Below are 19393 nucleotides of genomic sequence, written 5' to 3'. Positions count from 1 at the left end.
TGCTCTACTATTTTGGTCTTCCCCTCTACCCTCTTGCCACAACTACCAGTTGCTAACCTTACCTACCACCAAGCAGCAACAGCATAAGGCTCTCATCACAACCAACACCACCAGTAAAATAGAGATGGGAATACTCAGACCTCTTTTTCAAGCCATTTGTTCACAGGCTCAGACACCCAAATCCATGCCCAGTTAACACACTGAATGCTTGTTTCCCTCTCACTTTTTTTTTTCCAGCTTTTCATGCCACACTTTCAGAAGTAAAAGCAGGTAAGTTTAATTCTAACACCAAGAAGTTAAGACTACTGAGCAATTTCAGTGACTACCATGATCAACCCACACAGATGTTTATGTAGGGGATCAGACAACAGCACAGAATCCTTTCATAATATATTATTGGAGCTTCCAGTTTGCAATAACCAAAATTATGTCAAGTTCCCTATGCATAACTGGGTTTTTCACTGAAATTCTACCCATCAAGTTTAAGCACTACACAGTTAAAATTTAAAAAAGTCATCACAACCTAAGCTTCCAATGCAGTCTCATGGTCTTCCTTAAACTTGTTCAAGTGTTCCATTAGCTCAAGATTTTCTATTAATAGAAGAAAATACTTTCCACATTATGCTGACAAGAAAAAACATTTCCTTTTTATATTATTTAATTAGTCAGGGAAGAAGATACTGTTTAGCTTTAAATACTAAACACTTAAGTACCATGCACTTCAACACTTCCTTCTTCATTTTTGTTTCTGCCACAGATTGACAAACAGAACACACATTTCCTTAGAATTATCTCTTCTCCTGCCTGGGACGCTATCTCCCCACAACACTGGGTATCACTGTTAAATAAAATTTCAAGAGGATGGTAACAGTGGGACAGCAGGAGAAAATAATTACAAGTATCACCCAAATTCTCTCTGTAATACCTTTCCCAGACATTTTGCTATCTCCATTTGAGCCTCAGCCTACAGGTCAGAAGAAGAGGCCGAGAATACTATTAATGTGTTTTTACTGCCCCTCACAGAGCTACTATTTACCTCAGTACCTAACTAAACATCTCCAAAATAATTCAAACCTCTCTTCATTATTCCCTGCTAAACTGCAGCCTTTGGTAAGAAATATTTTCTACCCTCTAGCATTTAACAACCCTGCATTAAGCATCACTGCAATAACAAAATCTTTTTATGCCAAGCTTCTCATGAGGGTCACTACAGAGGCTTTTACCATTCACAACAATCATTTATTTTCCTTCCCCTTCTCACCTAATAGTCTGACAAGTTTATTGCTTTTTTTAAAGCTTTTAAAAAAGGATTTAAAGAACAAAGTTAGTGATGCTCAGCCCAAATTCCCATTTACTAAAACTGCAAGATTAAAACTATTCCTGCAAGAAAACAGCCGAGTACCATCTTCAGCATTGCTCCTAGAAAAGCCATCATTAGATTCTCTCATTGTAGCATGAAACAACTGCTTTGTAACATCTACATCTTGTCCATGCACACACAGCATGACTAAAAAGGTACAAATGAAATTAATAACCTGATCACTGGAGTTACACTGATCTTATCCTACCAATTGGTAAAATCTGGTGTGAAAGTACCGAGGTTACTCTGAACCTACATAGAATGCTTTTATAATACACTGTACCACGTACCTCAAGTAGCAACTTCCACGCCGTAAGCTACCCGTTATGCCCAAGAGAGGCTTCTAGTAATCATTGAACCCGTTATCTTTAGAAGTATAGGAAAGTAAATGATCACTCAAACTAATCAAGCATGAATGTGAGGTGGAAATACAAGCTGGCCAATCAAACTGTCTGCTAAATGGCATTTGTATCAGTTGCACAGTGTGCTGCAGCTGAATATTGTTTATTTTCCATTTCTTTGTTTAAAGACTTGAACAGTAACACTACTATCACTTTAAATTTTGAGTCAAGATACTATTTCCACAGTAAAAAAACCCACAAGCTGGAACCCAAGTCCAGTTCTGACATTTGTCTTACTGTCCATGAGAAATTTGGGGGGGGGGGGGGGGGGGGGGGTGGTGTAGAAAAGAATGTGTGATCAAACAAGATGTTTCAGAAAGGACATTTGGAAAAAGTTATTTCCAAATATATTTCATAGTTCTTGGTCACATTTTCATGTCAGGTCCTAGAGCTCTAAAATTTCTTTCTAAATAGAAAGCATTTTATAAAAACGATTCAAAAAGCATTTTAAAGCGTTCTTACCCCACATCCAGCCAGACATCTATATATACATTGATTTGGGAGAGGAAAGGGAGGACACAAAGAGGTGTCACATAGACTAGCTGAAATGTGGAAAGACTGTAACTACAAGGTGACAAACGGATTCTATAAACTGTTCCCCCAATACACACTGCAGCAGCCAGAACTGCAGCTGTTTAAGATAAAGTCAGTCTCATCTCTAGACTCACCAAGACCAGTGATGTTGTGAATGTGTGCTAAGTAACCATGGTGTACAGTAAATAAGCGGTGAATCAACTAATTCCACATGATCAGTTACAAAAGTCTAAGGAAAGAACTAAGTGTTCAACTGGAAATAGTGTAATAAGTTTTAAAAGAAGAGAAAGCAGAACTCAGCAAAATTAGGGCACAGTAAAAAACAATTACTCTGGTCTACCAACTGGTGTCTTCTCATGAAGAAGATCTGATTACATATTGCTATTTCTGCTGTGCTCCTGCATGAATCTTCCTCAAAAATACCAATTATGCCAAAAGAGATTTGCATGTATCAGCAAGGACAGTCAACGTACTGGCTTTAGAAGTGACCTTCTAACTTTAGGGCAAATTGACATAATCTGAAAGAATTATTTTCTAGAGCAGAACTTGAAAGCTAGATACTATAGTGGCTTGGATTTCAAGAGCTTTCATCAACATAGCACTACAGCAATCCAGGCCACTTGTTAAGATACCTACCTAGCTAAACACAGGCCAGCACAAGGGCTTGCAGAATCTAGCCTCTGCTAAAATCAGCTGTTCCAGGAACTGCTGCTGCATGGCCATTTCACAGCTAGAGCCATTGCACATGCCTCTGCCTTTAACTACTCTCCTCAGGGAGAGCATTATCTTGCCAGGAGTAGGACAGTGCATCCAAATGTCAGTGGCGCCAATACTACCCTAAGAACTCACATCTATTCTAGAGAGACAGCAAAGGGCACGAAGGGAAGTCTCATAGGGGCTTAATCTAGAAGGTCAACAATGCCAATTTCACTTGATAGTCACTACTTTTTAAAAGTAGGTAACTTCAATTTCATAGCTGCATAACCAAAGCACAGAAGATAACACTTTACCTCACAACATGACAAGGATGATATTAAACATGTGAATACCATGCCTTGCACGACAGACATTGTATAATAAGAAACACCTCCACAGCAGCAATTACAGGACTGCAAGGGAAAGAGACAAAAGCCCTCCAGACTAATGCAAACCAATTAGGAAGAAAACAAAAGACCCATGTACATTAGGCTACAACCCTAACATCTGAGTCATACTAAGATGTTAATGACAGCTGGGGCAGCCCAAGAAGATGGCCTGAAACATTCTACACTAATCCCAGCTCATGCAATCTCTTAAAACTGCTTTACCAAAGACAAGATACAAGGATGAGGCTGGTTCAGGACTTGCCATACAAGCTGCCACCCAGAAAGGCATCTTTTATTTAGCTGGAAGCAGAAGTCAGCTGGGATACCTGCAAAGTCCACCCCATGTTAAGCTACGCCACTCCCCTCAGTGCAGCAGTAATAGAGTTAGTTCATGCAAACAGTCTAGGCCATGCAATTTTAACTCATGTTACAGGTCAATGTTAATTTTATTTAACCACATGAAGTACAGTTATCTCTACTGTATTTCTGTATAAACAAAGACAGTGGATCACAAGTTACCCATGTGTAGGGTGGGTTTTATTGTTTTGGTTTGTGTTGTTTTAAAAAAGAACAGAAGGAATTTATCTAAAGTCCCAGAGCCAATCTATTTTTTCCCCTTCCTAATACTTTGACTTTTAAGAAGTCAAAGAGTCGTCTTCTGTTGGATTTTTTTTTAAAAAACCAGAAGTTCTTTTAATAGTATGCACATACAAAAAAAGTTTAAAGAAACTGTCTAAAAAAGTCTTTACACCACAAGGAATGCAAAATGCTCTGGCATAAGATACAAATTGAGTTAGAATTTTGTACTTTAAGTCCTTCAGAAAGCAGGATCTATGCCCTACAGCAGATATATTAACCCTTCCTAAAACTTCCCAGATGAGTTCCCATCATTCAGTATCTCACTCAAGACAAAGAACACACAAGAAACAGGTTTTCTATGTAGTAGTGCTAGTATTCCAGCAAAGACTGGGAAACAAGTCAGCCTGAAAATCATGTCCAGCCTCTGAGCAAATCTGATTTCCTTTTATTTAAGATAATGCACATTGTGAGTTGCCTTAAGTATTGAATACTCAGATGTGTGGGTCATAAGCAGAAAAGGAGTGTCACATCTTTTGAGTAAAAGACATCTTCCAAAGCCAAAAAAATTTCTTCCTACATTCCTAGGATAGCTACACTAAAGCATACACTCAAAAAAAGTTATATCATCTTCAACTCTGCAATACTTCAATTCCAACAGAGTTATTAACTATCCCAGTCTAAAAAGGACTATTCAGAGAAAGCTCTCAGCTTCCCAAAGTTTCCTCATGTCTGACAGTAAGATTTAGGAAACAGATTTGGACAGAATTGAGACCTATTCAACTCTGCTTCTATGGGGCAACAGCACAAGCACTATCACAGCACAAGCTGTGATCTCTTATCCTGCAAGGAATCAGTCAGGGCAGTCACTTGAAGACACTTGAAGTGTCCAGGGTCAGAATTCACAGTAAAATTTCTTAAGCATGTTCAGACACCAGAACACTGAATACTCATACACACATATTGAGACACTTCCCAGCAAGAACTCAAGTTTCCACTAACCCTCAACATTTCAGCTAAAGAGGGGACTTCACAGCAGGCAATTTAAAAAAAAAAAACAAAACAAAACACAAAACCAAAAACAAACCCCACAACAACAAAAGCACACTAAAATCAAACCAAAAAACTAGGGAACAAGTTACTATTCAGTTAACTATATGAACCATTTTCATCACAGATACAGGAGGCAGAATAAAACAAGACAAGAGGGTGCTCGCACACCTACACATACTTTCTTCTAAAGTAGTAAATCCATTCTGAACTGTTAGGTCAGAGGCTATATGTTGTTTGACCAACAACATACATGTACCAACGTGAATATATATTTGAAATATATCTTGATTATCTGCAAACATACTTCATGGGTGTCGTGGTTTAACCCCAGTCAGCAACTAAGCACCACGCAGCCGTTTCCCCCTCCCCCCTCCCAGGGGGATGGGGAGGAGGATCAGGGGGAAAAAAAAAGTAAAACTCATGGGTTCAGACAAGAACAGTTTAATAACTAAAGTAAAATATAATACTAACAATAGTAATAATGAAATATAATAATAGTAATGAAAAGGAATATAACAAAAAAAAAAAGGAAGGGGGGGAAGAAAAAAACAGTGATGCACAATGCAATTGCTCACCACCCACTGACCGATGCCCAGTTAGTTCCCGAGCTGCGATCCACGCCTCCCAGCCAACTGCCCCCTGTTTATATACTGGGCATGACGTTCCATGGTATGGAATACCCCTTTGGCTAGTTCAGGTCAGCTGCCCTGGCTCTGCTCCCTCCCAGCTTCTTGCACACCTGCTTGCTGGCAGAGCATGGGAAACTGAAAAGTCCTTGGCTTAAGATAAGCGCTACTTAGCAACAACTAAAACATCAGAGTGTTATCAACATCATTCTCACATTAAATCCAAACCACAGCACTGTACCAGCTACTAAAAAGAAAGTTAACTCTGTCCCAGCCGAAACCAGGACAATGGGCAATCACTCTATAGGTGCTGGCTGGCTAAGAGGTAAACGCAGACAAAAAGGTCCCCTCAGATAAGGCTAGACTTAAGTTACATCAGGCTGTACATTAAACATTAGGCCAAAACTGATTAACCAGTTTTGATGCCTTGATCTCCTCAGGAAGAAGGTCCTGTTGAGCTAAAGTATAGGTCAATTCATGAGTATGTCTGGCCTACATGCCTTCAACTCCCCAGACTTGCTTCAGGTGAAGCATTTCAATCCGTTCCCTCAGACTAAGTCTAACATTTCGCTTATGATGAGTTTGTGTCAAAGATGGTGAGATTTAGCAGAGAAACAAGCAGCAGCCACTTCATAGTTCAAACAATGCCCAAGAAATTCTAAACTAAGAAAGTGGAGAGGTTTTCTAGATGTACACGTACTTCCAATTCACATACCTGGAATTATGAAGTGACACAGCACTGGCAAAAAAAAAAAAAACACACACACACAAAAAACCAGGAAGCAGAGGCTGCCTTTGCTCTTTAACTCGATCTACGAACTGTCCTAGACCTATAGGACTCATGAAAAGAGGAGCTAAGAGGTGTGGAAACAACGTGTTTTAAAACAGTCATAATAGCAACAAGACAAAAAAAGTCATCCTAAATAACAATACATTTTCTGTCCACTAAGACTTTTACTCCGTTGAATCACACTATTACAAATATACAACAACAAAAATACTGTGTCCTGCAGTTTACAAGCCTTTTGATGAAAGGAGAAAGGCTTGTAACCTGATTCTAATTGAAAACACTATAGAATATCGCTATAAATGCATGTGTAACTAGATTTTTCATGTTCCATTTTCAGATATGTGCAACCAAATCATAAGCTATGTAATATCAGTCTAACACCTGCTGAGTAATGCAAACCATTAAAACCAGAGTAAGCATTTTCATAATAGTAAGTGTTATGGAAGATTAATCAAGATAATAGTTCTTTGAGCAAATTATGTGAGGCCTAAGTACAATACTCTTCTTGTAGCTGTCCTTATAATTGCAATACAGACTTTGATAACCAACAACCTTTTCTGCATATTACATACATCACAGTCAAATTTTGACTAACTGTGTTGCCTTAAACACGTGTTCCAGAAAGGCTTGCAGTGCTAAAAGCTTTGTGTCTGATTTCACTACAACAGGATTCAGGGGGAGAATAGGAAGAAAGCACACATGCATGCACACTCAAACAAAGTTGTGGGTAAGGTAAAAGAACATAGTTCTAGTGTTTGCCGTTAACGCAGCACAACAGAACAGAGAGCTCCTGCTTTCCTGCAACTCTTCTCTGCACTCCAGGCCTTTGAGGGGGAATAGTGTCCCATTTTAACTTCAGTCATTCAGTACTGAGCTCCTCAAATATAAGAGAGCTAAAGAGTTTAGTCCAAACCGTATGATGTTTCAGAGTTTATTTTAAACTTTCTCTAAGTCCAAATTAAGAAAAAAGAAAAAAAACAGAAATTGTTTATGGGAACATTCATCCCGCAGAGTAAAACTAAGCCAGGCAGCTACTTATCTTGTTCAGATTGTCCAATGACTAGAAAGCAGTGTACACAGGAAAGCGTAAACTGCCTGCAACCTGTGAATTATGCTTTTAAAAAAGAAACACTACATATCAATGAAAAATACTTTCAGAGCAAGAAGTGTAATTATTTAGATTTTTGTTAGAGCTGAAAATTTCTTTAGTCCAACTACGTTAGCTTTGATATTTGACAGGCATTGTGCCTTGTCTCGTGGTTGGTCAGCTGAGATTTATTTCATCCATCTTTCTAACTTTTAAAAGTCAGTACAAGTTACTGACTTTTACCATAGACATACACATTATTCCACCCTGCTTTACATAGACTAGTTGTTCTACACAGAAGAAATGACTACTTATAATACTTATGCCTGCTTGTGCATATGAAAATAGCTTAGCCAGTTTTTTAAGAACTGCATAGAGGAAGCTAATGACCATGGTTACCACAAAAAAAAAAGCTATCCTCAGTGGAGAGAACTTGCCATTCAGCTATATAGCATGTGTAGTATTCAGTTTCGTGGTGGTAAATACTGCTAAGATGATGAATTTTAAATAGTGTCTGCAAATTCAGGATACAATCACTGCACTGGATGGAAGTTTAAACGCATAACTCAACTCTTCAGTAAGTTGTCTTCATATTAACTTCCAAGTTCACTATGGCACCTTAGAAGGAGCAATGCATTTAATACCTCTTGCTTCAGAGCCAAACAGGATGCCACAGCCCTTCCTCTCAAGACTGAAGTCCATCATGGAAGTTAACATATTTCCAAGGAAAACAAAAACACTGAAAAGAATTGTTTTTCTATTTTAGTGCATGACCGCTTTTAATAGTCACTACAGGATTCAAACTATTTCAGTCAATCCTCTTTCTCATAGGATGGAAAGAAACACAACTTCACTTTGGAGGACCACTTTTAGCTTTCTGGCACGTTTTCCACATCAAGTAGAGTTGTTCGGGTTTTTTTCCAAAAATTTCAAAATCACTCCTTATAGCTGCATGCAAAGTATATGTATGCAGTGAAACAAAACAGTTCTGTGAAAACACAGCAGACTGAGCATCTGTACTTCTTCAATAACTGCAGTTGAGCAAGTATCTTAAGTTGGCCTTATTACTTAAGTAGAGCCAAATTTTGTGCTCATAATGAGCCTCTATAAGACCAAGGTGGTATGCCAGAAGACAGGAATGAACTCTTGCAAAGTGACACACTCAAAATGGTATTAAAAAAAAAATCAGAGTGAAATCAAATGAAGACAATTTCATGCTTCTGAGAATGGCACTATAAAGAACTCTTACATAGCATCCTTACAGATTAGTACAGTATTATGAAAATATGAAAACACACAAGCTTTGGTAGGAATTGTGTCAGGCTCCTTATACACAGAAACTAAAAGTTACACGAGTTAACTTTTTAAGCTACAACATATTGATAGTTTCTATACACTCCTGAAATAGGTAAGTTAACAGAAAACCTAGTAAGTACTAACTAATCCAAAGTAGATCCATAGCAATTAATTTCTCTCACCATTAAACAAAAAAGTTTGCTGTCAAAATTTCAGTTTAAATGCTTTTGGTTTTATATTGAAGTTGTAATACATAAATTTGAACCAGAATAACTGGCAGAGGATGAAACGACAGAATTCTACATTAAGCGTGTTTTTAGCACTGTTAAGACAGTAACACAGCATTGCAACTTTTAAAGTGTCCTTTGGAGGCAGCGGGAGTGATGGGAACAGTTTGTTTCAATACAGTCTGTGTTCAGTCTCAAACCAAGACATGGGCAGTGGTATTTGGCAGCCTTATAAAGCGTCTACAAACAGCAAGTGCTGTTTCCCATTTACAAGGTCGATGTGGGGGAAGTACAAAAAAAATCAGATGAGCTGTAATTACTGTAGAAATGTATCAGAACTATCAAGGAGCTATAGGATTATATCATGCCCTCCATATGAAAGACAGAATTAACAACTATGAGGCATGACCTTCTCTACTGCTGTTTCTCTTTAGCAAATTATGTCACCTAAATAAGGAGACTGTCTCCTTATTTAGGTCTGCTCCACTAACCAACTGTCCAGCACTGGAGTGAACATAAGCAGGAACTCTGGTGTGTGCGTAAGTAAATATTTTGTCACTGTATGTACATTTCACATAACTGAAACTAATTGTAAGAAGTCATTCAGCACTCATCACACAACAGTTTGAGATCTTAGGAGACTAAGCAGAATAAAAGCTTTAAAAAGAGAAAAACTAAGAAATGCAAACGTATTTCAACAGGAAAAAACAATCAGTGCAAGGAGGTGACTTCTTAATAAAGGACTTTTACAGATGCAAGTGTTCTATTAAGGATATACTGGGGAGGTAACATATACCAAGACACTCATAGTAACACTTCAGCAAAGGAAAATCATTACCTTTTGCTTAAGGCTTTAAGCTAGGTCTTACAAGGTCCAGGTTCTAGACAGGCTCTGCCAGACAGAGGCTTGTTCTTTGAGGCTGGACAGATTCCTGCACTCTGATAGTGTTACAAATTCCCACTTAATTTACAGTTAAGCAAGATTTTAAAAATAAAAAAACAACCAACCAAATTTAAGTTCTAGTATTAGAGGCATGAACACCAGAGATCTGCGATTAAACAAAACAAAAAAACCTCCCGTAAGTTACATTCTACAAATGCAAACTCCAGTAAGTTTTGCTAGTTCACAGTGACACTTTGCCATCGGAACTTGCATAAAGACAAAAACTGAATAAACGTACTAGTATGATTTAACCCATATTAGCACTTAAAACTTCATTCTTAGAACATTTGAGTTTACAATAGTAGCAAGACTGACCTGGGCCTAAGATCTCAGCAGAGACACTAGGCAAAAAGATCTTCTCTCCCAAATGAATAAAGTTACATAACTTGACATGGGACATACTGGTTTATGACAAGTAACAGGTAAACCTGCCTCAAACATCATATTTCACTAAGAACATTACCAACTGCCTGGGGAGTTTCTGAAAACCAGTGATTACAAACTGCTGCAGGCAGTTTGTAAAATCTCAGATGGGGGATTAGAATAAACTGCTTAAACATATTTAGCTTCCTGATTTTGTTTCACTCGCTTTGTTCGATTTCTTTCATGATGTCCATCTCTTTCACCAAAGTAACATTACTGTAATTGAAGACACACATTTAATCATTATTTGTACTCCAAAGTTTGCTATTCAGTTTCAGCCATGATATGCCTATGTCTCATCTAAGAAACTGACTTCAACTCTACACAGTCCATGTAAGAGTCCAGATTACAGCTAAACCAAAAATAATCCTGAATGGCTAAATTTAAAATAAATTCATTCTTAAGCGAAAGTGTCCATAAGTGCTCTGCATCAGTTCAGCTTAAATCACCCACGTTAAGATGATGCAACTTTCCAAAACATTCAGTGCTGCACCCAAGAGGCTCAGCATCTTTTCTCAAGGAAAAAAGAGGTGTACAACAACCCTAGTCCACTTTGCATCAGTAACCACATACACATAAAAACACTGCAAAGCTTAGTGTGAAGCTTACTGCATTGCACAGGATTCTAGTAAGGTTCAGCCTAAGGAAATCTGAATACATAGAGAAAAGAAAACAGAAGACTACAGAAGGGAGCAGCAAGAAATTAACTCTAAAAGCCAGGAACAGTAAGACATTGCTTTGTGCAGCAGCAAAGCTCACCCTTTGGAAGCCTCACAGTTCCACTGATAGCAGCAACTTAGTTTTTGTTTACAAAGTTTATAAAGAATAAGTGGGATGTCCTTCAAACTTAAACACGGCAGTTGCAAGTTAACCTACATAAACTGGGGAAGGTAAGTGAAAGCAAGACACCTGCTTTTTTGTTCAGATACCTTCAAGTGAACAGGATGTTCTCCTTTCCCAGGGTTACACATTTGAGAAAAGGTATTTTATCTGGAAAATTAAATAGTTAAACATTGAATACGTGCTTTTTTTACTATAAAACTATCTTGTCAGAATGAATGCAATGAAGTTTTCCTGAGTAATCATGCTCAAGAATTATTTTCTTTGAGGATTTAGACCTGAACACTGTTTCATTAAGAACCATTTTATTTGCAATGATTAACTCAACAGCTTCAGATACTCTGACAAACTATTTTAATTCCTTCACCTGTACAACAGACTAGACTTCAATATTTTTTAATGCCATCAGACTGCAAACAAGAGGACCCATACTTGATACTGCATATTTTGAAAGGGACTTAACACACAGTAAGGCAGGAAGTTTTACTCAGCAACCACAAGCATGACCTGAAGGCACAGCAGTTCCCTTGTATTACAGATACTACATACACATTAGCTAGAGGGTAACAGGTTTTCCTGAAGCTGATTTAGTTTTAGTATACAGTTTAGTCCTATTAAAATTCTTATCAACAGCTATAAAGTAGACTTCCAAAACCAACTATATTGATAAGAAGTACTTCATTCTTCGTATTACACGTGTCCACACGAGCTATTCTGGGGAAGAGAAACAGTAATAACATAAGCAAGTGTCCTAATATAGGAGACACTTGTGGCTATTAAAGTTCTGGAGCCTCGCTAGAACAGTTGGGTTCAGTATAGTTAAGAAATATCTTTCAAACAGGTGCAGAATGGACAAGACAGAGCTATCTGTGTTACATAAAACTTTCCCATCAGCAGCTCTTAAGGTCTTCAGCATCTGCTGGGACAGTGGTGCCTGGATGCCTGACATTCTTAGTGTCTGCAGCATCTTTGGGGACAGTGGTGTCCATGGTACAAACAATTCTCCCAGCAGACCGATCTCTGAAGACAGTGGACCTAGTGTTACATTAATCTTCCCAGCATCTGTTCGGACTACTGCAATACCATATCCATATTAAATAAAATGTCACAGCATCTGTATTGTCCACTCCCCACAAATAGTATCAAAGAACATTGTAGGCCAACAGCCCATCAAAATTAGAAAAAAATCCAAACAGAAGATGCATGCAACTTTGTTACAAATATCTGCATCTTCAAAGTCCATTTCTATACTAGGAGACTTAACTGTAACGAGCCATTTCTTCAAAAGCCTTCTTTGACATTCCCGGGTCCTTAAGAAAAACTACTCATTTTTTAGCTCCATCACTTGTTTCAATTTTTTTTTTTTGGTTAATCCTTAAAAATCAATACACTACTTTCCAGTCTTCGTACTTTTATTTGGTATACTAATACACTGTAAATAAAGAATTCTGTTTTTCAGAATGAGAAATACTTGAGATGAAGTCTCTTATTCAGCTCTCCCAGAACAGGGAGATATGGGGGGGAGGGGAGGTGTTGGGGTTTTTTTAATTGATAAGGAAATATGAAGTTTTTCACAATACTGCATCCATGTTATAATACTTCTGATGTCTACTTAAAACATTAAGTTTTGAATTCAGAAGAAAACTAGTTTATGAAAACAGGATTGTTAAGCCCTATCATTTTTGTGTCTCTACAATATTACAATCACAAGATGCTTTTATGATCCAGAAAAATAGATGCTCATCAACATGCCAACCATGGCTCAATATTTAAAATTTAGAGGTAAAGTCATTCTAGATTCAGATTATCAACCTAAGAGTCAGAAAAAAAAAAATCCATCTTTGCTCTTTTCAAATTCTCATTTCTCCATTATACAAGTTCACTTCAAGGACAGTACAGAAACCAATCTCATTAGGGGCCTGTATCTACACACTATTGTCATCACCTTACAATTTCACCCAAAGTTCTCACCACCACCACTTGGATTTGTCCAAATACCCCGTGTGACTGCACATACTACACAGGGTACACTTGAATATTTTTCTGAAGGACAGAGACACAAGTATGTTTCTCTACAACCAGAGATGGATTATAAATTTTTACTGAAGAGCAATGTAAATCCTATCCAAAAGAAAAAAAATATGGAAGCAAGCACATTGACCTTTCTAGTAAATTAAGCCCTAGATCATTTAAGTTAGGTTAAAATAAAGACTAAGTTATTGGTTTCATAAAGTATCTAAGGCTGTACAGTCTCCAAAAACCTGCCCTGTCAAATAATAATACACATAAGCAACTACATTAAATATAGTAAAAAAGCAGTTTGGTTTTTAGGCAAACCATTTAATACATGCAACTTAAAGTGAAGCTTGCCAAAACTTCTGTAAGGCCCACTGTCTCAGAGAATATCGTGCACCTGCTCAGTTTATGCTAATACCTCTATGGAACCATTAATCTATATAATTAACTTTTTATAAATTAATAGTTGTTAAGTGGTTTGAGGATAGATATTTGATTTTCTAAGGTCTTAAAAAAATCAAATAAAAAGATTAGAAATGGATTAAACTGAACAACAGCTAGTCTACATTGTATTCTAGGAATTTTATTATCTTGCCAGAAGATTATGCATTAACTACTTTTCACAAGGATTTTGAGCTAAATTTAAGCCAGAAACCATGCAATGTTAATAGAAACGTACTCTGCCACTAAGTCAAGAAGTTTCATTTAGCTGCACTTCAGGAACTTTAAGAGTGGCTTCAAGGGAGCAGCCATACAGCAACAAAAAACCCCCAAACAAACCCTACAGCAACACACCTTTACAAGTCCATTATGATCCTTATAGTAATCCTTTATCTTCCTGAGCTGAAACCAGGCACCTTGAAGTCCCCTCCTGTTCAACTAGGTACGTGGTATTGCTCTAAGTGGTATGCACACATTGCCCACATCAAGAACATGCAATTTTACTAGCAGACTAAGTATGTTTCATGCATTACATATTCGCAAGAGAAACCAACACAGCAGGTGCCCTCCCTAATTAGAGGGGCCTCTTCAAGAGTAAAATTAACACTATTTTACAGGTTAAACATACGTCCTCTAGAAACGGAAGAGACCACAAGTGCAAGATTGCTCTTCCCAGTCTCTGTCCAGTTCACACGTAGAGGTCTTCTGCGAAAGAGGTTCTCTAAGTGCCTATCTGTGGTACGCCATGCTTTTAATCCACCTGTGCCGTTCCCAACTTACCTACTCTGCTGTATATGCAAAAGCTTGCACTGCTGGCAGTTCCTCCTCTAAAGGCAGCTCGAAGTCTTTTTTGGAGCCTCAGGGCTCTTAGGTTTGGGCTTTGCAGTTCCTTAGGGCCAGACACTCCCACCACTGAGGTAGCAGCACGCAGAAGCAGCTAGAAAGTTTGCCACCATCTCTACCTTCCCCTGCAATTTGCTCCTCTCACAGCCTCAGACTCTTCTTCCTGGCGAAAGGGACTGGCTTTAAGGGCGTCAGCGGAGGCGACACTTCTCAGAGAGGTTCCCTGCCCGCAGCGCTACCTCAGCAGTGCCGCGGCTGGAAGCGCTCCCCCGCTGGAGGGCGGCTCCGGGGCGGGGGGCGCCGGGGGCAGCGCTCGCTCGGGGCTGCCGCTGTCGCCGTGTTTACCGCGAGTCTCATGCTCGCCGCGAGAGCCACGGTCCTCCCTGACATCATTCATTCTCTTACACACACACACGCCCACTCCATTTCCAAACAGTGACTCACCCCGGCGCTGCTGCTATTCAGAGGCAGGGCTAGAAAAACCGGCAGGACCTCTACGGAGCCCCCGCCCGCCGCTAAAGGTGGCGGGTGCCGGCGCGGCGCGGCCCCGCCCGCTCGCTCCCGGCCCCCCCGGCTGCCGCCGCCGCCGCCACCACCCCCCCGCGCCTCTGCGCGCGCGCGCTGCCCGCCGCCCCGTGCGGCCGGGCCCGGCGGCGGGGGCGCCTCCTCCCGGCGCTGCCAAGCCGCCTTAACTGCGCCGGGGATGGCACCTCCTCCGGGGTACCCGAGGTCTTGGCAGATGCAGAGATGCCGGTGCCCTTCCACGGCTCCCCCCCGGCCTCCCCTCCCTGCCTGCAGCCTCTGCCCTGCCCACAGCCGCCTTCCCCTCTTCAAACCACACACGTCTCTCCCGGGGGGCGGCTCAGCCACCCTGCCGCGGGGGAAGGCTTAAGTTAGGTCGCAAAACGGGATACCGACATCTATACTGCACCCATAAAACATTTCTTAAGAGATAAGCATTGCCCCCCCGGGAGCCAGCTCGGTGGCAGAGGCGCGGCTCCTGCAGCGGCGCAGGTGCTCGGGGCCGCCCCGGGCCCCACGCCGCACCCCCATAACCAGGGCAGACCCGAGCGCTGCGCCCCCGAGCAGGGAAAGGCTTCCCGGTTTTGCCGGGGGACTTAATTTCCCGAACTCTGTTCTCGAATGAAGGATGACTGTCGCTGAAACCCCCTGCTTCTCATGTGTTTCACCCCTGTCTTCGGACTTGGCTTTGCTTGGGTTTTTTTTTTTTGGGGGGGGGGGGGGGGAAGGAGGGTTTTTTCCTCCCTCTTTTGTTTTTAAGAGTTCCCCATCATTATGTAGCAACCAGGTTTTGTTGGGAGTCTTCCAGTGTAAAAAAACATGGGATTGGCAGGGGGAGGGAGGGGGAAAGAAGGTGTCAACTCATCCACCCGGAAACTCGCTTTGGCTGAGATACACCTGTCCTGCCTTAAAGTCAAACAGCTTTAGCTGCGAGCGCAGTCACATGAAAGAAAGGCGGCCTGGTTCACAGCCCTGGATTCAAGGAAGGCACCTGACCCTGTATTTGTTACATCCCTGGAAAGCCCCCTTCACCCAGCTATTGGCTATTCTGCTTGGGTTGCTCACACTTTGTTTTTTTCCACAAAAGCCTGGGGGAAGGGAAGGGGGAATCTGCTTTATTCCAGCACAGGGTGGAAACATTTTCTGCACTCCCAGAGTTCTGTGGGACAGGGAAACTCTACCCTGATCTCATACCCACAGGCAGAGTGCTGGTATAGACAGGATGCCAGGATTTTAAGTTTTCCCTCCTGCATGCTTAACACAAATAGTATATTATAACCAGATAAACAATTCAGCTAGACTACTGCTGTTCCTGTTGCTAGGTGAATGTACATACACACCTGTAGCGCTGAATCAAAGAAATCCGTTTGAACCTCACAGCATTCTTCACTGCCTGCTCCGATTCCCTCCCCCCTGCCAATTCCTGTAACTGGCTAACGCATCCTTTAAAACTAATCTGAAAAAACAATAGAGGTACCATGGGCAGGGCGTTTGCTTTTAACTGGTTACAAAGACATACACATATGCTTAATTGCACACACTTAATAGCATGCAAGTCTTCGCAGAATTGCATTTTACTTGAAGCTGTTACAAAGAGGATAACGACTGCCAGAGTAACAGTTCAAGAGTAGAAATAGTAATGAGAGTAAAAAAAAAAGTATCTACAGGCAAACATACATATAGATATAGCAAATGCTAGACAGAGGCCCCCCTCTTTTTTTTTAAATGAAAAAAAGCCATTTAAGGAAGGAAGGTTAGAAGGAAAGAAGGGAAAAGTTACTGGCATTTTTCCAAATTATTTAGATACAACAGTCATCTGAAACACTGTCTTTACTTTTAAATATCATTCTTTGAAGCACTGCATTTGAGAGAGCAAAAAATAACAGTACATTAGCTCGCTCTGTTCAAGGCTACACTTCACATCCAATCCTACAAGCCCATCCTCGCAGATGACCTGTTGAAGAAGTGAAGAACTTGGTCACGGAGCTCCTGTTGAGCTCAGAGGTGCATCTATGAAGAGCAGCTTACAGGACATGGTCTGTAACTAATTTGGTAACTACCATTTGCAAGTCTTGCATAGCAACAAACTTCTGAGAGCAAGTGGCGTATTTGTGAAGCCATAAAACTTGGCAGAGAAATTAGCAGCACATCTCTTCATCATTACTTTAAACTATATTAACTTCACAAGGTCCTTTTCAGACAGGAATTATGAAGGCGAGAACTTAAGACTTGCAGAATGATGACTGACTTTATGAGGAAAAAGAAACCTCTCACACACATACAAAATTCCATGGGGAGACCAACATACAAGTCGCCATTCCCTCTTACCTCCCAGGGAGGCGGATGGGAGGGAGGAGAGAAGACAAATTTTGAGGAAAAAAAGTTACTGTTCCTTTCAGCTGGAACAAACCCAGCATCTTTTTCATTACTGTTTATTTTTTTCCCCTTTCATGAGATCAGCAGGGATATTATTGGAAACAGTAATTCTATAAATGAACACAGCCAGCCTGTGCATTAAAATTCTGACTATTTCCAAAGAGACACCCAAGCAGTTTTCAAAGGCAGCTACCACCAGAATCCTGCTTAGTTCTGCCATGGGACAGAACTAAAGCTGCAAGATGAGGTTTGTGTGGGGGGAAGCAAGAACCATATAGGAATTCCTAGTTCAAGCTGACTTACAGTTTATAGACAGAGTAAACAATAGTACAAAAAAAGCCTACTTGTGTATCCAAGCCATAGCAGACTTCTATGCAGAAATTTGATAGGGAAGAACTATATATCTGTGCTCAGCCTAAGCAGTTTCAGAACTAATGAATTGTATAAGCACACGTTCTAATGAGCTCACACATATTTGTAGCCTTTATTACAGCTGTGTTAAGGGCAGATAAAGACATACATAGGTATTTTACACTGAAGTGTCCTGTACCCCCCCCCCATAAGTATAGTCCCTCATAATTCTTCCTTGCTTTTTCTTCAAGTAGCATATAAATCACGGTAATCCTGCAAGCTACTTCTATACAGGCCTAGCATTATATTCTGTACGCTGGTTCTAACAGCAGCCCTATTATATCTATGAAGGTGCTAGTTGATACTCCTACCTTGAAACAGATGAAGTAACTCTAGAATGATTATTCTCATCCAATTATGAAATAATAAAATACACTAAAGCCAAATGTATGTAGAATATCAGTTCATAAAGAGATTCTTCATCAGCATACACTCGCTAAACACTTAACACCACCTAACAAAAATAAGTTTCACAATTTTGGAATTAGATGCATTTCAGCAATGACATGAATTCATGTCTCCAGCTAATTATTTTAATCAATTCACTAGTACTTTTTCATCATCAAGGGCTTTAGAACAAGGAAAAAAGCTTACCTTATAGGCTCACCATTAATGTCACTATTTTTGGCAACTGAACAAGTAGATGAAAAGATAATCCACAAAAGAAATTGTAAGACAAGTTTTTCCATTACTACTTCATGAGCATCACAGTTCAAAAGTACACAGTACTGTCCCACTCTTGTAGCAATTAGAACCTTAAGAAACACATTTATAAATCATCACAGCTAGCACAACCACAAGTTCAGCTGCTTAGATAGCAAGCCTACCTTACAAGTCAGTAGAAGCTGAATCCAAATAACCATGCAAAGAAAAAGAATACTACCTACTATAAAGCACTAAGCTGTCAAGACAAGCACTGCTATACTAAGCATACAAACTTAGAAGACTTCGATTAACGCTACCACTTTGCAAGAGGATCCGCGAGCAAAGAAACCTCAGTCAAGTTCACTAAAGTCAACTGAACTCGCCTTCAACCCTCACGAGGGAAAACGCCGAGTAAAGAAAGCCGCCCCCTGACTGCCCGGGGATTACCTGCGGCCTCCTGCTCCGGCTCGGCGCTCCCGGCCCCGCACGGCCCGGCACGGCACAGCACAGCACAGCCGGCACGGCACAGCACAGCACAGCACAGCCCGGCCCGGCCCGGCCCGGCACGGCACGGCACGGCACAGCACAGCACAGCACAGCACAGCACAGCCCGGCACGGCCCTACCCTGCCGCCCGACTGCCGAGGCGCCGCGGCCGCCCGCCCTTCTCAAGCTTTCAAAGGAGGCGGGAAGCGGCGGCAGGCCAATGGCAGGCGGGCGGCCCGAGGGAGGGAGCTAGCCCGCCGCGCCCCGCAGGCGCCCGGCTCCGGCTCCGGCTCCGGCTCCGGCTCCGGCTCCGGCGGGCGGCGCGTCTGCCTGCTGCCGGGAGGGAAGGGACCTTCGCTGCCTCTAGCTGCCGTTGTTAGCGAGGCTGGTCTTCAGGAACAGCCTGCCCAGCT

General features: G+C 41.0%; 1 protein-coding gene across 1 annotated transcript in view; it reads right to left on the bottom strand.

Annotated features, from left to right (window-relative positions):
• The window catches only part of SGMS2 (sphingomyelin synthase 2), a 35669-nt gene extending 16663 nt beyond the window's left edge, over nucleotides 1-19006 (bottom strand). Inside the window, exon 1 of the mRNA XM_050896061.1 lies at nucleotides 18943-19006. The gene's annotated coding sequence lies outside the window, so the exon portion shown is untranslated. The remainder of the gene's footprint in view (nucleotides 1-18942) is intronic.
• Nucleotides 19007-19393: the final 387 nt, after the last annotated feature.

This window comes from Gymnogyps californianus, chromosome 4 (genome assembly GCF_018139145.2).
Source record: "Gymnogyps californianus isolate 813 chromosome 4, ASM1813914v2, whole genome shotgun sequence".
In the NCBI taxonomy this organism is placed as follows: Eukaryota; Metazoa; Chordata; class Aves; order Accipitriformes; family Cathartidae; genus Gymnogyps; species Gymnogyps californianus.
This window is presented reverse-complemented; position numbering and strand designations above follow the sequence as displayed.